General features: G+C 41.2%; 1 pseudogene; it reads left to right on the top strand.

Moving 5' to 3' along the window:
• Positions 1-22,208, top strand: part of LOC146219514 (protein NLRC3-like) — a 52,730-nt pseudogene that overhangs the window by 4,655 nt on the left and 25,867 nt on the right.

Here is a 22,208-nt window from a genome sequence, read left to right as displayed (position 1 = left end):
CACTTTACATTTACACTTACAGTTTAGTGCAGTGTAATTGTTTGCCGTGATAATTAAATGCTAGTGTGATAATAAATGACCAAATCATACAAACTGTCATGATACATTATTTTAATGCAGGAATTCCTTTTGAAATAGTATCTGCTGGTGCACATGTACGGTGGCCCTGAAGTGCAAATCAAATCCCCTAATATGAGTACATCCCCCAAATGAAAACGCTCCCCCCGAATACGAGTCAACTCCCCCCAAATCGGATGACTTGTTCACCTCCCCCCAATACAAAAACACGCTCCCCCAAATGGAAAACGACATTACATTAACTCTGAACGGAAAGGGTAGGTACTACACTTCAGCGCTGATTGGATGCAGTAGGTTAACAAACAAGAAATAAGAAATTGATCGACAGAAGTACAAAATGCAATAGCCTGACAGAGTTACGTGCATTAGGACATTTGTTTGGTTATCGAAGAATGTAGCAAATAGTAGGCTACTTATGCAAAAGTATTGCTGTTAAATGTACAAATCGATAGCCAAACAACTATCCTGGTCCACGTTACTCTGTCATTGTGGCATTTCGTTCTAGTTGTGGACAATTAGATTTTTCTTCTGAAAAGTCCTGCTTCCTTCAACTTCGTTTTTAGCCTGCGCATAGTAGGCCTACTTATTTTAATATTGTGAAACGTTAACAGCATATCTAAGATTATTTCATAGGAATGACCCTGATTAAAATAAAGAGTATAGTGTCATGACTCTGAATTGTTAACACAAATGTTTCCTCTTTCCTTCCAACCAAAACGACCAAGTTCATGATAATGACAGAGTACGTGGACTAGTTGTTTGGCTATCGATGTTTACGTTTAACATGCAATTTATGCTTTTGCATAAGTAGCCATATGCTACATGCTTCATAACCAAACAAATTTCCTAATGCACATCTGTCATTTTGTACTACTGTCGATCAATTTCTTATTTCTTGTTTGTTAGCCTACTGCATCCAATCAGCGCTGAAGTGTAGTACCTACAATTTCCGTTCAGAGTTAATGTAATGTCGTTTTCCATTTGGGGGAGCGTGTTTTTGTATTGGGGGGAGGTGAACAAGTCATCCGATTTGGGGGGAGTTGACTCGTATTCGGGGGGAGCGTTTTCATTTGGGGGATGTACTCATTTTAGGGGATTTGATTTGCACTTCAGGGCCACCGTACACATGTCATGCACTAATCTACATGAGAATATGTTACGTGTTTGCAGTGGACGGATATTTTGTTAGGATTGCCGCATGTAGTCTACGCGAAAGAAAAATGATGTTGCTTACTGACACAGTCTTCTGTAATGTAAATAGACTGTTCTTATTAAAGAGTATATTAGGCCCTCTGTGACATGCTTGCGTGTAAAAGGGGCTATACAAATACATTTGATTTGATCGGTTTAATTAATGCCTGCTTAGGACGAAAACTTTACTGTAAATGCATGGGCAGGAGTCAATCTCATGAGCGAATGGACGTTTTAGCCATTTACAATAAATCGTGTCCTTACTTAGTTGCGTGTTGGTGATTTCACATACCCTTGCATCATACTTCTGTGCTTCATTTTACTTCATTTTATGTGTTTTTCATGGCAAAAATATTAATAAAATGATCAAATGCTGATATTTGATATACTGTGAGACCTGACACATATAGTGTATAATAGAATGCAGTTTCTGTAATTTCATCTGATGTTAGTGTTTGTTATGACGTGCTATGATTGATTAAATTTTCCTGTTGAAAGCAAACGTGTGTTAGTGTTTTGGTAGATATGGTGTATTCTTTGTGTATTTTTGTGTTATGAAAATTAATGTTTGAGTTCAGTTTACAATGTGTGATTTTGAGCATGGAATTAACAGTTTTGCCAATTGTGTGTAGTAGGTGTGTTGGTGCATTAAGAGTAAGGAAACTTGTTAGACGTATTGAAAAGATTGTCATAGCGATTGTAAAAAACGTTACCATCAAATACTAAGTGACTTATCACTGTATTTATCGGCCCAAAGTAGGCTTATTCCGCACACTAGGACTACACCACACAATGGCATATTTATTGTACAACAAGTAACAAGGAAACTTGTTAGATGTATTGAAAAGATTGTAAACAACTGTAAACTAGCCTTGCTTTGCCTTCAATTCAAATCAATTATGTTGACAGGAAACTTTAGCCATCAAATAATAAGTGACTTATCACTGTATTTATAGGCCCAAAGTAGGCTTATTCTGCACACTAGGACTACACCACACAATGGCGTATTTATTGCTACCGATTTATTTGCAGAGAGCGACGAGTAAGCTACCTGTTGGAACGCTTTAGGCTACCAAGAGCAGTCCTCATGGATATTTGTAACAGTCAACTGATGTTTTTTTGCTTAAGAATTCAGATTAAAGTTAAACCATTTATTTTTTCACTTCATCAGTTCTGCGCAGTTCTCCAGATACAGTGTTCACTGCATGAGTAATTGCATTCCATGCATCGGTTTTATTTACTGCTTTGTATCCACAGCTGACGCTATTAAATATGATGTGTCGTTTGTCGCTAACTTCTTGCAGCTGTACCTCCACCTCAGAATTATTATTACGTTTTTCTGTCTTTTGTCGAGGCCTCCACCGTCTTTACTACGTCGTTTTGACATTTGACATGGCCCTGCCGTATCATGCCCTTTTATGGGAATTAAAGGGGCGTTTACTTATGCTAAATAGGTGCAACGGGGCACAAGCGTTCAACTTATGAAATATTGGGATTCATCATTCTAACAACACATCACCTGCAAACAATTCTGTTGTTTAAGAACACTTCATGAATCACATAGATTTATCTTAGGAACTTTCTTAAGAACACATTTAAGAAATAACTTAAGATAACAAAGATATTGGTGAATGAGGCCCAATCATTTTAATCGGTTTGACTACTGTGTATAGAGTTCCTGGTTCCTCTGATATCTTTCCTCTCTGTTTCAGGTGCTTGAGGAGACAGTCATCAGGTTTGTGAAGGAAGAGCTGAAGAGGATTCTGAGGATTCTGAGTTCAGATTTTCCAGAAGGCTTAGAGAGTCAGAAGGAAGACCAGGAAGTGGTGGACCCTGAATATCCAAAGCAGGAGAGCAGTGCCAGAAAGGGAGCTCTGAAGATCACACTGCACGTCCTGAGGAACATGAACCAGAAGGAGCTGGCTGACACTCTGGAGGAAAGTAAGAGACTCCATATTTAGTCTCAGTTGACCGACTGATGGTTTATGATGAAGATACATGTTAAGAGTGTTAGAGTAACTTTCAACTGGCAAAGTGCAATGATGGAAAACACATGTTTATGTATAAACCATCAATGTCTGCCATATTTAGAATGAGAAAAACTATTCTGAACTATTAAGTAACTTTCTCTTGCAAACTAAAGCCCTGTTAAGAATAACATCTGTGTTTGGTCATTCAGGAGAGTTTTCTCATCATAGACTCTCACGTAAACTCAAATCTAAACAGAAGAAGAAGTTTCAGACTGTCTTTGAGGGCATAGCTCAACAAGGAAACCCAACCCTTCTCAATAAAATCTACACAGATGTCTACATCACAGAGGGTGAGATGGCAGAGGTCAATAAAGAACATGAGGTGAGACAGATTGAGACAGCATCCAGGAAATCAGCAAGACCAGAGACAGCCATCACATGCAACAACATCTTTAAACCCTCAGCTGGACGAGACACACCTATCAGAATTGTTCTGACAAAAGGAGTTGCTGGGATCGGAAAAACTGTCTCTGTGCAGAAGTTCATCACAGACTGGGCTGAGGGACTAGCCAATCAGGAAATCCAGTTCATCTTTCCTCTGCCGTTTCGAGAGCTGAATTTATTGGATGGCGAAGAATTCAGTCTGATGGCACTTGTTCATCACTTCTTCTCAGAAACCAGACAATCAGGAATCTCCAACTATGACAAGTACAATGTTCTGTTTGTCTTTGACGGTCTGGATGAGTGTCGACTGCCCTTAGCCTTCAAAAAGAACAAGAGCTGGTGTGATGTCACAGAGTCCACCTCATTGGATGTGCTGCTGACCAACCTGATCAAAGGAAACCTGCTTCCCTCTGCTCTCATCTGGATCACCACTCGACCTGCAGCAGCCAATCAGATCCCTTCAGAGTGTGTTGACCTGGTGACAGAAGTACGAGGGTTCAATGACCCACAGAAGGATGAGTACATCATGAAGAGATGCAGTAATAAGAAGCTGGCCATGAGAATCATCTCACACGTCAAGGCATCAAGGACTCTCTACATCATGTGCCACATTCCAGTCTTCTCCCTAATGTGTGTGACAGTCCTGGAGCACATGCTGAGAACAGAGAAGAAAGAGAAGATGCCCAAGACCCTGACTGAGATGTACACAGCCTTCCTGGTATTACAGACCAAACAGAAGAAGGTGAAGTATCATGAGAAAAGTGAGACAGATCCACACTGGGATGAAGAGAGCATTAAAAGCATTCTGTCACTGGGAAAACTGGCCTTCCACCAGCTGGACAAAGGCAACCTGATTTTCTATGAGAAAGACCTGACAGAGTGTGGCATTGATGTCCATGATGCCTCAGTGTACTCAGGAGTGTTCACACAGATCTTCAGACAAGATGGTAAAGTCTTCCAGGAGAAGGTGTTCTGCTTTGTCCATCTGAGCTTTCAGGAGTTTCTGGCTGCTGTGTTTGTGTTTCTCTCATTCATCAAAAACAATGAGAATCTGATGTGTCATTCCACCTCAGACACATCTGACATCAGCCTCAATGAAAGTGATGAGTCCATCTCAGACAGTGATGAGTCCACCTCAGACGCCCACCTCTACAAGAGTGCTGTGGACAAGGCCTTGCAGAGTGAGAATGGACACCTGGACCTTTTCCTCCGCTTCTTCCTGGGCCTCTCAATGGAGTCCAATCAGTCTGACTTACGAGGCCTACTGACTCATACAGGAAGCAACACACAGAGCCATAAGGAAACAGTCAAGTACATCAAGGAGAAGATCAGAGAGAATCCTTCTCCCGAGAGATGCATGAATCTGTTCCACTGTCTGAATGAACTGAATGACCATTCTCTGGTGGAGGAGATCCAAAAGTACCTGAGCTCAGGAAGTCTCTCAAATGAGAAAAAGCTCTCATCTACACAGTGGTCAGCTCTTTTCTTTGTGTTGCTGACTTCAGAAGAGAAGATGGACGTGTTTGACCTGAAGATATACTCCAGATCAGAAGAAGGTCTTCTGAGGCTGCTGCCAGTGGTCAAAGATTCCAAAACTGCTCTGTATGTACAAAGCAATTTGAATAATTATATGATTAAGCACATATTGTGATGTGATATTTGATTATCGTATGATCCTATTGTACAAACTATGACTCTGATGATGTGTCATGTTCTCCTTATGTCATGTAGGCTGAATGACTGTAACCTCTCAGAACGGTGCTGTGAAGCGCTGGCCTCAGCTCTCCCCTCCTCAGAGCTTACAGAGCTGGACTTGAGTTACAATGATCTGAAGGATGCTGGCATGAAGCTGCTCTCTTCTGGACTGGGGAATCCATTCTGCAAACTGGAGACACTGAGGTCTGTATTTATTTTTAACATGAGACAATAGCAAAGTTATAATAGCACAATGTCTTCATATGGTTGATTTTAGACAATATAATTTAACTCAAGTTGGATTTAAATATCATGCCAAGAATAAGATATGCTTTCTGTCATCAGTGAAGAGTAGTTTGATAAGTATTGGATGGTATTCTGCATACCTTGGTTGTAACAAGTGGTTTATTTGAGTTATTGTTGCCTTTCTATCATCTTGAACCAGTCTGCCCATTCTCCTCTGACCTCTGACACCAACAAGGCATTTTGGTGCACACAACTGCCGCTCACTGGATATTTCCTCTTTTTTGGACCATTCTCTGTTAACCCTAGAGCTAGTTTTGCATGAAAATCCTAGTAGATCAGTAATGTCTGAATAAAATTTAAAAAATGATGGTCTGAAATACTCAGACCAGCCCGTCTGGCACCAACAATCATCCTACGTTCAAAGTCACTTAAATCCCCTATCTTCCATATTCTGATGCTCAGTTTGAACTTCAGCAAGATGTCTTGACCACGTCTACATGCCTAAATGCAGTGTGCGAAATACGGGGGAGTCCGGGGGGCTCGACCCCCCCGATTACCCCATGAGCCCCCCTGAAAGCCTCAAAAGCAAAATTTTAAGGCGGTCTACATTTTTTTCAAAATAAATTAATATTGTCACTAATGGTCACTAAAATGTTTTTAATCTCACCATGTCCAGTATTCACAATTCAAAACCATTTTTGGGGCCAAGCGGAGCCAGCCAGTCCTGTGTACGTATAGTTAGCCATGTGCGCCAAACCGAAACGTTGAGAAGTCAAGGGCTAGCAAGCGAAAGCAGAGTGTATCATTCACACACTTTGGGTTCACATCCAAAAAGTTGGCACTCAGATATGAAGAAGAGGCACCGAATGACAATGCTGTTGCAGCTAGCACAGTGGGCCCACTCACTACCAGAACAGAGGATCCTCTCCCACACAGTGTTTCCCCAGAAGAACAACGTTTAGTTGAGGCCGAGTGTTCCGAAGACGCAGCAGGTGCTGAGGTAACGTTAGCTGCTACTGCTGCTAGCACAAGTGACTTGCCCGGCTGGTTGGTCAACAAAGCAGGTGGGCGCATGGAAAGACCGCAACTGTCTCCGATAGGCTATACCTGGTATTTATTCAGTTAATTGCTCTTGTAAATGCGCCAGGTTGGTGCCAATTATTTGTCATGTCTGCATTGTAATGCACAACTTTGCCTCCTTGTTATAAAACAACGTGCATCCAAACAACTTTAGCCAATGCAACCTGTTATGTCAGTGTTGCTTTACGAATACTAGCCGACCATATAGAATAATACTAGAACACTAGAATAATAGCATGTCGGATTATCTAAAATGGTTAAGTGTGTTCGTGTGTGTGTTGTCATGTAAGTAATAGACTGATTGTCTTGGCATGCATCCATGAAATTTGTACTATTTTATACCTACGGCCAGTAAGGGACTGGCCATCGGTAGCACCATGTTTATTTTACATAAAGCTCAAAAAGATTTCACTGAAATCAGCCAAAGAATTTCGCTTGCGCGCATAGCACGCTTGCCAGGGGCGTAACCAGGATATTGTTTCTGGGGGGGCCAGCTCTGGCCAGTCTTTTATTTGGGGTGGCAAATGATTGTCAAAAACTACTATTTTAAAACTCACACACTGCATCACTCAGAGCAGCAGTTTTCTAATGGCTCATCTAGTTTTATGGACACTAATGATGTCTTATTGATAATCCCATGTTATTGGAATGGGTGCTTAGATAATGTGCAAGTGCGATGTGTCATGATTATGTGAGGGGGTTCGGGACCTTAACATGAGACGGGGATGTTTTTAGTGCAAGTGACAGAAAGACACAATATGAATTGTCATTTTAGGCGATAATTTATTTAGGTAAACTGTAGCATTTTAAATCCATAGACATAATAAAGAATGTCTATGATTAAATCATTAAGTGACCTAAAAACAGGTGTGAAGCCTGGTCATTTCCGGTTATTTTCTGCCACGAGGTACGAAGGCAAACAAGCATCTAAGAGAAGCAACAACTAAATCAAAGTAAGTCATCACAAATTATGCATACAACTTAAATATATTATATATATAGTCAACAGTGAATGAGTTTGTTAGGCTACTAGCGTAAAGTTAAGTTTGGTAATAATTTCAGTAGACCCTAACCGTTGTTTGGCCAAACGAGAACTGAACGTTATGAGCTAGCCAAGCTGTTGTTAGGTTCAGTTTTTCATGTTTTTCCGCAAGATGATACAATCTCAACGTTTCATATGTTAAAGATATAACTGAAAGAGGCACACAGTAGTACTATACAAATTTATTAGAAGGGTAGTGAGTTAGGTAGTCTGCGTTAGTCATTAAACTGAGTAGGATACCTGTTTAGTAGGCTTTGCAAACACATGTGCCATCGAAACCCAGAAACCACAGAGCCCCCCGATATATCAAACCCCAATTTACCCCCTGATTGTAACTTATGTCATAGAGTTATATCCGTGATTCAGACTGTAGGCTGTTGCAACATTTCTTAAACGGTCTTAACAGCAGAGGTATTGTAGTCGAAAGGGAATGGGTCTCAATTGTTTCGTTACCTGGGCTTGCATGATTAAGTTAATGACTCGTGTATAGCGTTAGCTAGCTTGTAGCCGTGGAGTGCATTTCATTAACACAGTGAATGAACTAGTTAGTACTGTTTAACCAACACGGTTGAATATAGTAGGTTTAGTTTGATTTGTTGCCAACGTGGGACAACTGCACAAGACTTCTCAGACATCACTCATGGTTCCCAAAAGTTGGTGTGTAGCAGAGAGGATAGAGAGACTGACTTATAACCTTACGCTCATGAGTTCAAATCCCCATTCAGCCTATTGTTGTTGGCCAAACATGAAATTGTTTTGCTTCTACATTGTACATTTTTATAATATTTTGCCATTTTGAGGAGGAACCTGCATCGCTGCTTGCAGCTATATTTACAGTTGTTTTTTTTCATTTTCCTAAACTCTCTGGACTGGTTTTTAACCAAACACGGGTTGTTATCTCATTGCGCAACAGGTGTTCATACAGCTGTATGAGTTCTGGTCATACGTGCCAGTTCAGCTTCACAAGTTTAGTGCTGAAGTAAGATTTGCCTGCTGCTTGGTCCTTTACCCAATCCCACTACTGACACTCAGCATTGATCATCTCTTGCTCTGCTGCTATAGGTGTGCTTTTGTGAAGACAGCGTGTACAAACGTGCAGGAGACATGCTTCACTTGGAGGAGATCAACAAACAAGCTCAAAACTATCGTTGAGCTTGCTACCCCGAACAACCCCATGCTCTCTCAAAACTTTCAGCATCATCTTTGCGTTTTCGTGGTATTGGCACTGGTATTTGGACTGTTTGTTTGATTGTTTTAATGTAAGTGGGCCTTCTGACTTTGGATTCCTTAACGTTCCTTAACGTTTTGTATGTCAGACCAAATTGTCTCATTTTGTATAGCAGCCGGTATTTTTTAAGAATCCTCCCTGACAAGAGAACGTTTTTATATTTTGCATGGCATCTCTGAAGTGGTTCTCCACCCTGTTTCCCTTCAATGAATAGTGCTTTCTTTACCAAAGGGAAGCTGGTATTACTGCTACCCATCATTCTCTTTGTGGTGGTTCTCAGTGATTCACCCAGTGTGGTTTTCTGTTTCATGCGCCATATCTTCTTTCTCAATTCGTTGTTCTCTTTTTGGGCCTGGCTGAGATTGGTTTTGAGTGTTTTCATTTCTATAGAGCATCTCTGCTTTCTTTTGTCCCTTTCTCATTTCCCTTTTAAGCAGCCTGCCTACCTGTCTGTGGTGTCTCATTCAAAACATTAACTGGACTATCTGGAGGTGTCTCCAATGGTTGAGTGTATATCTGCCTTTTCTTTCTGGATTCTCTCTGGCTATGCCTCCATTTCTTTCTAATAATCCTCTGTTCCCTTTCACTTAAATCTTTGATTTGCTTTATTTTTCAGTCTTCAACTCTCTGTTTCCATGTTTTTCTCTAATTTCTTAGATAATCCTCTTTTAATTAATTCTGTCTGTGTAAAGATTTTCTCTCTTAGCTTGTTACGCTGCTCCAATGGGAGTTTCATAGCCATCCTGGCCTAAAACACATGAGCACAATAATATTTTAAATCATGTCTAATATGTCTATCATGGAACATGTCTAAGTTTCTAGTTCTTACATTGAGCTGCAATTCTTGTATGAAATTTGCTATATAAATATAGTCTTATTATTAAAGTATTATTACATTGCTATGTTCCCTTAATATTATGTTCCCTCACGCTGAACCCTACTAGAGTTGATATCAACCCATAAAAGCAACAGATGCTGTCATGTCACATATTTGATATTCATACATTATTATACAATACAATCAAATGTTTTATTTTATATAATTAAAAATAACTTGAAAAACACAAAGTCATTCAATGTTAAGCCATCATGATTCATCAGACATTGAATATCAACTCCGTCACTGGTCCGTCACCACCGTCAGACAGACATTCTGATGGTGGTGACATCTGACGGTATTGACACATTATAGTCCTTTCTTTCAAAAATCTATCATGGAGTTTATGTAGTAGCCATTTTATATGTCTGTTGATGCTAGGTGCTAATAGAACCTACTAAAAATTAAAGAGGGTGTTGACATATCATGGTTGTGACAAAGGAAGGATTAACATTAAGGTTTAAAATACTGTAAAATTATCAAACTTACCAGAGCCTATCTGACACTGATGGATTCATGATTTTTCACCAGATTTAAACTTAATACATTATTTAAATATACATTTTGCTTAAAGGTGACATGACATGAAAACTTCATTTTATGAGGTTATTTAACATTAATATGATTTCCCCTAGCCTGCCTTTGGTCCCTCAGTGGCTAGAATTTTCGATAGGTCTAAACAAAGCCCTGGTTGTTCTTCCCCGCCTTTGACAAAATGAATGCTCAAACACTCTGTTTGAAAATCTCCAAGTGACGTAGATACGAGAAAGGTTACCTCCCCTCTCTCTGCTTTGCCCGCCCAGATCATCTGGCCCGCCCATGAGAAACTGAGCAACCACCGTGCAAGGGCAAGTGCGATATCGGTTTTTCCTGGAGAGACATCATGGCGAGAAAACAAACGAAGCACAACAGTTGCTCAGTGCTTGGATGTACAAATGCAAGCACAAATCGTTATTTAATTCCTTCATCCGAGCCTCTGCACAACCAAAATCTAAATTTTATTTTCGCTGGAAATGCGCCGACACAACTTCCCAAAGTTTTGCATGTCTGCGCAAAAAATTTCAGCCACTACTGTTTCCTCAACTTGAGCCAACACAAAGCTGGCCTTGCTGAAATTAAATTCTGGATCATTACTAAATCTCCTTGGTCAAGCTACAAACCTTGGACAAGTAAGTTAACTAAAGCTATATCATTTTGTTGCTTTACTGTATATGGTTACCTAGCTTGCTACCCTTAGAATGTGGCTGTAACATTAGCTCTGCAGCTAACAGCTGAGTTACTGTTGCTAACGTAAAGATAAATGGCATCAAGTGTGTGTGTGAATACAAACGCTGTAACGCAGTGTTGTACACTTCTTTGTTATTTGGATAACCGTTATGCTGTTGGTGTTATGGCGTGCGCGATATCCGCCTTTCCCCTCATTGAAATTATTATGAGTGTGCACCTCTGCAAACCAGGGTGATCAGATGAGAATGGGCAAATTCGAAGCATTTTACAGCAACGGGGCTACGAGCCAGCTGAGTTACTGTCGCTAATGTAAAGGTAGATGGCATCAAGTGTGTGTGTGTGAATACAAACGCTGTAACGCCAGTGTTGTACACTTCTTTGTTATTTGGATAACCGTTCTGCTGTTGGTGTTATGGCTCGCGATATCCGCCTTTCTCCACATTGAAATGACTGAGTGTGCACCTCTGCAAACCAGGGTGATCAGATGAGAATGGCTAAATTCGAGGCATCTTACAGCAACGGGGGCTACGAGCCATTGCGATACATCCGTTGTAAACATTAGCGCATGTTGCCGCCCCTCTCTTCCTCATTAGTATTTAAAGCTACAGACACAGAAACAGCGCGTTCTGAGGAAAGCTGATTGTGGGACTACTTGTAGTGGCTATAATTCTGCACCATGGCTGAATTTCGGGAAAGAGACTTCAGATACAGTATTAGGGGACCACTAAGGCCTATATAAAAGCATCCAAAAACAGCATGTCATGTCACCTTTAAAATAAATTGTGAAAGAAAATACAATTTAAGAAATGAATTAATAAAAAACTCTATTACAAATGTTAGTAAATAGGCCTGATGAAGCAAATATTAAGGCCCCGTCACACCATAACGTTCTGGTCAACGTTTTCTGAACGTTCTAATCGTTCAATTTTGAGCGTTCTAGGGCAAGGTGGACACATCTGGTGTGTGACTAACGCATGACTAGCGTTGGACTGACGCATAACTAGTGAGGGACTGACGCATGAGGAGCGTGTAACAGCGACCAAGTAAGACACCTCTGAAAACTATTAGCGTGTGATGACATGTCACTGGCGCGCAACAACGTGTGCCTGGCGCGCGACAAATGATTAGTCAACATTAGACGAGCGTATTGAGCGTGTGACTAACGTGTGAATAACGACAAAGTAGCGTTTTGCCGGCTTGTGGGTTTTATGGTCAAACGGGTATAAAACACTGGAAAATCAGTGGAATCAGTTGTTCTGAACAGTAAACATCATGCCACCTAGACAACATAAGGGTGCGAGGGGGTCTTCTGCTACTAGCGAGTGAGTTGTTCACTACAAAGCAAATGATGAATAACAACCAAGTAACGCTAGGGTAACGACTGACTAACGATAGCCAAACGCGTGCAACGCTAGTCAAACGTTCCACAAACGTTCTTCAGCGTTACCCAGTGTTTAAAATTAAACGTTGAAGAACGCTGGTCTCCATGAAAACTTTTGTGCATGTTAAAAACTTTTTTTTTGGACCACCGTTTTATGCCGATCACCGCTGATTACCGACGATTACCAGCATCACCAGCGTCCACACAACGCTCTTCTGGCGCTATACCAGCGACCATGGACGATTACTATCTAACGTCATAGAACGTTGACCATAACGTTATGGTGTGACGGGGCCTTTAAACTGTTTGCTTAGATCTACTGCCCCTGCATTTCAATTGCAAAGACTTTCAATTCAAGTAGCTATAGACCTTTTTCACAATAACCGGAAATGCGTAATCGATGTGTAAATTGACTTCCTGTCAAGCGTCAACACATCAGAAGAAAATGGATCCGAGACTCTCTGAGAGTCTTCACAACTTCGCTCACAGATTAACCAACGATTACATTTGCTGACGTTGCAAGACTGGTGGAGTAAAACTAGAGGTTTGACCACTGTGTGCACGTTCCCTGTTCTTATATTGGCAACCTGAGCTTCTTACTGCTGTTGCAGTATCGTTCACTAGCTGCAGTTGTAGCTCCTATGGTTTCAAGAGGAGAACAGTGATCCCTAAAACGTAGTAGTCTAGGTAAAGTGTCTGCAGACATAGTGTAAGGAGCCCCATTATTGTCCACAACCGTTTCTTCCGTTAATTTCTTAAATAAAATATGCAGCAGCAACGAAAGAAAGTAACCTAACTCATCGATATGTACACATCTTATATTGCTGCACTCCAAATTACAGCTTCTTAATTTGAGATTTGAGTATGTAAATACGCTCTCAAACCGTATGTGTAGCATATGCCTTCCGCAGCGTCAAACTGACATTTCTCCATTGAAAGTGATTGGGTGGACGATAATGGGACCCCTGGCTAACTCCTAAAATCAGGAAAGTAACATTTCTAGGCATATCTTTATTGGATTTCAAAACTGGACTGTTATAATATAGGTATCTACATATTAAAGTACAATGCTGTGACATAACGTTTTTAATTTGTATTAAAACGACATCTTGGAAACATTTCTAACGAGCGTCGAGAGCTAGGTGGACGATACTGGGACCCCTTACGCTAAGTGCTCCCCTTTTTAATCGTAAAGTTTGGTCTTTCATCCCGCCGGATAGCCTGAATACATTTTCGTTGAACTTCACCATCAACAGGGAAGGAATGAAACGACAGATATGGCTTTTTTTGGGAATAACAAGAACAGCCCGGTACGCTACAATAACTCTTGCTCGTTGCTTGCGCCATTTGTTTACCGCTGTGCCCTGGACAGGAAGAAGATTTACACTACGATTGTGTATTTCCGGTAACAAATACGGAAGTTGTGAAAAAGGTCTATTCTGGTCAAAAACAGGTGATGGGTGAAACGTGTGCAACGTTAGTCAAACGTTCCACAACAGTTCTTCAGCATGTCCAGCGTTTAAAATTAAACGTTGAAAAACGCTGGTCTCCATGAGAACTTTTGTGCATGTTCAAAACTTTTTTGGGGGACCAGCATTCTCTGCTGATCACCGACGATTACCAGCGTCGCCAGCGTCCACACAACGCTCTTCTGCCGCTATACCAGCACTATACCAGCGACCATGGACAATTAGCAACGTTTCCTCTAACGTCATAGAACGTCGACGAGAACGTTATGGTGTGACGGGGCCTTGTAAAGGCAGTGTAAAGTTCTTGAATAAAACTCGAGTTAAATAGCTTTTAGATTCTTTAGTTAACTCATATATCTCTGATATAATCATTTGCGTCATTTGGGTGGGTAGGAGGAGTGGAAACGCGAAACGCGAGACGCACTGGGGAGGGGGGGGTCAGGGGTCGGTGGATGAGGGTTGCTGGGGGGAGGGGAGGAGGAGTAGAGTACAGTAGCCCTGTCACCTCACCAACGACGTGCAAAAGGTTTTGTTAATTGCCGTCCGCGGCTAGTACCAGAGTTGCCTTGGGGGCTGGGGGGGGGGGGAGTCTGGAGAAGGTGGAGGGAGTTGTTGAGTGAAAGCTGACTGGCTCGCTTCAGCTCTCTACAGGGTGGTTGGTGGGGGGCGGGGCTGCCATGATTATGATTGAGTTGTTAAATTACATTACAGGGAGGGACGGAGGGAGGGAAGGTTTAGGTGAAGAATTGCTTTGAGGCCCAAAACCGATGCAGAGAAGATAGCTTCTGTACGTGGGAGGACAAAGTGGGAAATGAGATGGAGAGTGGATGGAGCAGTCAGTGGGGATTAGCGCTGGGGTGTGATAGCATATCCCAGGAAGTGAACGTTGCCCAGGGGACCAAGTCGGAACACATAGCTTCACGGGGGTCTGTCAAGCACCACAGATGCAGTGCACTGACCCACACTCCCGCCTCACACACACACACGCACCCACACCCACACACACTATCAACAGTAGCTCACAGTGTCTGCTGTACCAGCACAGCCACCACACTCTCCAGACCCTGTCAGGATGGGGCCAGTCCCACCACTGAACACGGACTGTGCCCACACACACACACACACACACACATGAACGCATCACAGCAGTACAGGCCTGAACACCGCTATCAGGGACGTGCACAGGAATTTTGAAGGGCAGTTGCTCTGGCCTAAAAAAAGGGCACCCCCCCCCAAAAGAAAACAAAGAAAAAAGAATAGCCTGCCTACTAATGATAATAATTCATGTAATGCATTACTTCTATCATTTATCCTTCTTGTTAAAACAAAATGTTATAAACTAACCTTCAGCAGACATGTAGCTTAGTTTTCTTACCAAAACATTAGCATGTGATAACGGGCTGGTTGTCTGGTAGGCAAGCTAGCCGTCTGATTATTTAGGCTAAACGTGGCAAACTGAGCCTGGATTTATGAAGATTTTAAATTGATTTCATAAAACTTGATGATGACTGTTCGTTTGATATACATTTCTACAACTTAAAACGTACCTTTTCTGACAACGTCAAAGCAACGTCTTTATCGACACAGAATAAAATAACCGTGAATGTCTCTTAAGTGCTAGAAAATGCAGGCTCAGGTGGCGGTCGCGTGCAGTATCGCAGAGTAAACAGAGTAGGGGGCATACCCCCCTCCCCCTTGTAACTTCCACTCTCGTTGCCCATAGGATTATTGATTGGAAGTGAATAAGGCTACTTTATGAAATATTTTGGGTGGCAATTTTTAAAATCTAGGTCTACATGAAATTCTGCAGTTGTTAAAATCACTAATATTTAATTATTTTCCTCGGAGGGGAAACCTTGCCCGGGCAACCTTAGCCATAGCCTGTGCACGTCCCTGACCGCCATATTGATTTTCTCCCATCCCGCTGCTTCTGCAGTGTCAACACAACAATCAAACTAAAGCGCCCCCTTGTGGACGAAATATAACAATGGCTGCTTACAAACTGAGACACGTCACATGTGGAAATATGTTCAAACTTGAGAGGATACAATTTCTAGGGAAATTGTAGGGTGTGCTTGCGTGGGTCGGTTGCAGGTGGGTCAGTTTTCCCTTCTAGTGATATTTTCGAGCATTCAGCCTACTCATATTGCATAATTCCCCCCCACAGTACCGTCTGCTAACTGAAAATATGCCCCCCAAAACGTAAATAAGTTTGACATTAATTTAGGGGGACATGGCTGATTCAAAAGAAGTTTGCTAGAGGCAAGCTACAGGGGCGTTGTTAGACCCTTTTTACTGGGGCACAGACCATAAGCAAAGCATAATCATGCATCAAAAGTAGAGATGACAATGAAAGTGTTTGTGATCCCTCCCTATGATAACCTTCTACAGGCTGTCAGGCTGTCACATCACAGAGGAAGGCTGTGCTTCTCTGGGCTCAGTGCTGAAGTCCTTCCTGAGACAACTAGATCTAAGTAACAATGATCTGAAGGATGCCGGCATGAAGCTGCTCTCTGCTGGACTGGGGAACCCACTCTGCAAACTGGAGACACTGAGGTATGTATTTATGTTCTACATGAGCCATTAGTCCGAAAAAGAGCTTTTCGGACCAATCAAATTGTCAGGGCGGGCTTTATAGATGATGCACAGATGATCAACAGTAACGTAATCAACCACGTCACCAAAGCGTACTTGGGTTGAATTTGTTTTCAACAAACAACATATTACTCTGATTGGTTGTAGGTCTATCCAATTTATAGAATTGGGCGTGTTTTAAATTGTTATTGGCGGGAAACTGTCAATTTAATCTGGCAACAGCCTTTTTAGCCTTGTTGCTAAAAAGAACAATGTTGATTGAAGGCGTTGGAACCAGTGTTGAATATCTGCTCAGAAAATTCAAAGTTAGACAAAAATGTACCATCTGAAAGTTAAAGTCATCATAATATTACTAGCCAGTCCTGGGGGGTGTTCCATCAACGTCGCTAACGCAAGTCGCGCTAACACGAATAAGTCTCACTTGGGTAAACGTCAACTTAGACTTAAGCCTGAAGCCGTTCCACTAACGTTCCGTTCCACTAACAGGCAACGCTAATTCAAGCTAGACCTCAATAAGCTTAGACTCTGCAGCCCAGATCAGGCGATCGTCGAAAAGAGGAGTTATGTCGCAAAAAGCAAAGCGTAAAGCAGCAGAAATGTGTTGTTTCAGCAGCGTAAATTGATTTTTTGAGTTTATTAGTTGTCCCCAAAAAGGGCAATGTTGCCGCAATTAACATGGCAAGGGAGACAACTTGTCAAACCATTACGACCGTTAAAATGCATTTATTGTAGACCTACCAAATCTACTTAACATATATAGCCTATATATATGCATTTAGGCCTACTGATAATTAGCGTAATTTGATGAGCTGTCTGAAAGTTCTGACAGGCTAGCCTATGGCCGATATTCTCAACAGGAGATTGAGAATAATAGCCCAAAAAAGAACGTGGGAGCAATTGAAAATTGTAGGATAAAATTCAAAACACTGAAGAAAGCCATGGTTAATTGCACTTGATGTGAGCTAATAATGTTTTTGTCTTCACATCTTGAATAAATTACTTCAAAATAACTTTGCCACACGCATGTATTAACTGATAAATGCTGAGCTTTAAGATAAAAGGGAAAGATAACCATGACTAAAATAGGGATTCACTGACTTTTTAGATCAGAAGGTGACCCAAACTGCACACTTTGTTTGGCAGAACAGTTATTTTAAATTGCTCAGCATGACTAGCATTATTATATCACGAGTATTTCCAATTAACATAGTCTGCCTCCACAGATCCAGAGGGGGCTTGGACAGTGACAGACTAACTTTGGGAAAGCATGCCCTACTGGGAACATTAGGGGAGACTGTTGGGCACAGCATCTAATTGTCTTCTTTGGAAAGGGCAACATGTGGGACACTGTCATGTAGGGGCAGCATAACGGGCACTTCATAACAGCACCCTTTTCCATTGGAAGTAAGGGCATGGGAACAGTCCAATTTAGGCCATTATAAGGGCACCATATAGGGTACTGCATCACATTTTCTATACTATAAAGGAACTCATTAAGACATGTTTTTACATTTATAGAGGGCACACTGTAATTTATTGCGTGGGGCATCCTGGGCACTCAAGCATATTTCACAATGTGAATGGCAGACAGTAGGGCACTTGGTCTAATTTTTGCCACTCTGGGCATTTTAGAAACACTTTCAACCATGGGGGCACCAGGCAGTCACCCCCTGAGTCTTCCAATGGGCCTGGAAACACCCATGGGGACAGTATATTACACCTATAATATTCGGGAAGCCAGAGGAGAGGTAATATAGAGGCTTGTCAACATATAGGCTACTTTAAACAATGAAAATACTTTATACAATTGAATAAAAAGTCTCCTTGATTCTTTGTGTTTCACGATTACCTGAAAAACTGATGATAATATTCAGGTACTGCTTGGAGCAAAGTATACCCTTTACATTTCCTGGCACAGTTCAAGAACGTCCCACATGCAAAGACATAGACAGATGCAGACAGACTGAACAGTGTCAAGGCTTGACTGCAGTGGGTTTGCTTCCTTGTGTGTGATTCCAGCAGACTACATAGTCTAGGCCTACCTACATAGACTGCAGTCTACTACTCTCCTTTCTATTACTTTCTACAAAGGATGGTAAGCTGCTCTTATGTGTTCATTGCCATCCTTAAGAGTTGCTAAAGTGTTATTTTATATATATATATATATATATATATATATATATATATATATATATATATATATATATATATATATATATATATATAATTAATGTTTTATTTGATTTAAGACAATTAAATCTATCTAGATAAACTATGCTGGGCATGCTGAACCTATACTTCTTCCACAGATACTGGTCAGGGAAGCATTACTTCTGTCTCTGAAGACCCTTGGGGCTGGTGGGATAAACGCTCTTTGTCTAATCTGAGCACCTTCATCCACCACAGGCTTGTCAAAGAACGGATACGCCATAATTGATTGTAACTTGTCTTGAGGCTCTGCTTAGTTTCTAAGGCCTTATTTTATGTCAATTAACCAATGGCTTTTGAAAACAGATAAAGTGACATTATTTCTTAACTTGTTATTTTAACTTAATATATTTTTTGGAGATGAAGTAGGCCTAAACACGAGAATCATTCATGTCTGCACTTCAAGTCTGAATTTACGTTCCCGAACACGGACTAAAGTGCTTTGCGCGCAGGAATTTACTCGACGGAACTGTCTTTTGAGATTCTGTTTCCGCCTGTTTAAAATTATTTGCAACACATTTTAGTTTAGCTTGACTTTTAGCCTGACACGGATCAGGCTAGTCCCGATCCTTGGTTACGTAGCTCGAACTAGAATAATCCACTTTAATGGAACGGAACTCTCGCTAGAGTAAGTGAGACTTGGAGAGATAAGTCTCGCTTTCCCTTAATCGACGTTGATGGAACACCCCCCAGAACAAAAGAAGTTCACTGACAGTGCGTTCACACTGCAGCGACGCGATGCGAGTGACAACATGTTTTCCTTTCATTTTCTATGGAGCCAGGCGAATCGCTTGAGTGGTGCATTGTGGGTAGCGACGCGACGAGTTGAGATTTTCTCAGCTTTATGCAAATGAGGAGCGATTTTTGCTAGCGATGGCCAATCGCAGTGTTTTCTTGCTTCTCGTAACGTAGCAACCATGGTAAACATTTCAAGTTTTCAGTTTTTAAGATGGAGAAGCTTATCGCCTGTGTGGCTGCATATCCAGTCCTGTACGATACGTCCCTGTATTTGTACAAAGACATTCATAAAAAGAATGAGGCCTGGCGCAGATTTTCCGACGTTTTCAGTGCTTCTGCTGGGTTTTTAGTACTTTCAAATTCAGTCTCTCGTCACATTACGTAACTTTGTTCTAGTTACAGTAGTAGCCCGGCTTGAACTCCCTGGTCGTATCGGCAGATTAGCAGACTTCGAGTAATATAATAAAACGTTTTTACACATGTCAACGTGTATGTTTATTAAACAGTTGTGTATTTTGTATATAAGTTGTATTTTGATCGATGTTGCGAGTACGTAAAACCAAGTCTGCACACTTGGCCATGACAACTACAACAGTGACTTTAGAGAACTACATTCTACATTAATCTGTTTGAAACGTGTGTGTTTTAACCTAAGTAGTGTTAAAAACAAAAATTGTTAGGCTACAAAACGCAATATGTGGCGGCCGGTGTTGATTCTGTGGTGCACCGTCACAAATTAGTCTATGTGTGGGAAACACTAAATTTAGAAGCAAATTACCTCAGGATTACCACAGGAAATGTTCAATGTATAAACCAGGACCTTTTGTAGCTAAGAGGCTACAGAGCGACTGAAGTGGGATATTCTTCAGTTGGAATCCAACTCAGTGGAACAAGTTCAGCAGGTAGGCTGATATTTTACCATTTTATAAATTACGTTTTAGTTGACTGCGGCAGGGTAGGGAATGGGAGGTAGCCTATAGTTACAAAAAGCTAGAAAGAGGCAGCAGGTAAAGGTTCTGTGTCCTAGTCAGGGTTTTCTCTGGGATTTTTCTCAGCAGCGGCAGGAAAAAGATTTCCATCAAGATGTCTGGCTATAAATAGGCTCTGAGCCCGTCTATCTGAATCGTACCTACAACAGTACTAGTAATATCTTCCAATCAGGCGTCTTTTTATTCTGGAAGATTTTTTTTTAAACTTGTCTGAAAATACAATCAAGAATATTTTAACACATATATAGCTTAAGTAAATGTTGGTAGAATTGAATTTCTGGTAACACTTTAGATGAGCTCACCAAATTCATAATTTATTAACCAATTTGTTACCTATTAGTTAACGATTTGTTCACCATTAGTTATTTATTGTTTATACAAAATGTATCATTAGTAAAGCATTTGTTCACACAGTTAGGGTTCGGGTTTAGGGCTAGGGTTTAGGTTTAGGGTTTAAGTTTTGGTTAGGGTTTAGCTTTACTAATGCTTTACTAATGACACATTTTGTATGAACAACAAATAACTAATGGTGAACAAACCTCTAACTAATAAGTAACAAATTGGTTAATAAATAATGAATTTGGTGAGCTCATCTAAAGTGTTACCGAATTTCTTACTGAAGTTATGTTAACAGTCTAGTTAGCTTGAGTAGCCTACAGTTTAGTGCTAGCTCTGCCTGTCTGCCAGGCTGAGCAGAGAGGAGAAAGTGCTCCGCTGTTGTTTTAGGTTGTCATGACTTTGTGAGTGATTCACTGTTCAGTTGCTCATCCTCCTAATTGCGATATAGTGATATTTCATAAATTCTGAAGCAGTGGGGGCAATGATGTCTCGGACTGCTTAAGAATAGGGGCTATAGCTACAACTAATTTGTTGGGTTCATTCAAGTCAGGTTTTGGACTTAAATCCTAGTTTTTGTTGAGCGGGCCCAACCCTCTAGCCTGGTGCTAGCCAGACTCTCGTACATTTTTCATTTGTCACCTTAGCCAACCAGGGTTAAGGCGGCCGCCTTAACAACACACGCCTGCCGCCTTGACTACGTTGTTTTTTTTTATTAGCGATGTTTGCTGTGTTTCCGCCAGTTTTCTCCGCCAGTTTTCTCCCTTTCATTCAAATGGCAGTCTCCCTTTTCTAGAAAACTTTGGTGCTGCTCAACAATGAAAACGGATTGCCAAAGTAATGGAAAGTCGCCAGATTTGATGCTCGTCGTTAGATTTTTTGTCGCTAGGGAAGGTAAAACGCTACACTGCCTCTGTCAACAGAGAATGTCTAATATAGGGAGAACCATAGATATATATTTAAACACTAGATGTCTTGTCCGCGTTGCCGGACAACGGAGTCGAACATCCGCACATGGCGGCCATCTTGCTACAGTCACTTCTATTCTATAAAAAAAAGAAAAGATTAATTCATAAGTATGCAGTGGCATAACAACATCTCTGACGTTGATAACAAACCAAACCATTTAAAAATTGGTTGAAAATTGAGCAAGTTATGGTCGTTGAAAAAGTACATGTAGCATCAACACAATGTTATGGGTGAGCGAGTTACATTTACATTTAGTCATTTAGCAGACGCTCTTATCCAGAGCGACTTACAGTAAGTACAGGGACATTCCCCTGAGGGAAGTAGGGTGAAGTGCCTTGCCCAAGGACACTACGTCATTTTGGCTCGGCCGGGAATTGAACTGGCAACCTTCAGATTACTAGCTCGATTCCTTAACCGCTCAGCCACCTGACTGTAGCAAGATGGC

The sequence above is a fragment of the Hypomesus nipponensis genome, chromosome 28, assembly GCF_054491055.1.
Source record: "Hypomesus nipponensis isolate SF chromosome 28, ASM5449105v1, whole genome shotgun sequence".
NCBI lineage: Eukaryota > Metazoa > Chordata > Actinopteri > Osmeriformes > Osmeridae > Hypomesus > Hypomesus nipponensis.
This window is presented reverse-complemented; position numbering and strand designations above follow the sequence as displayed.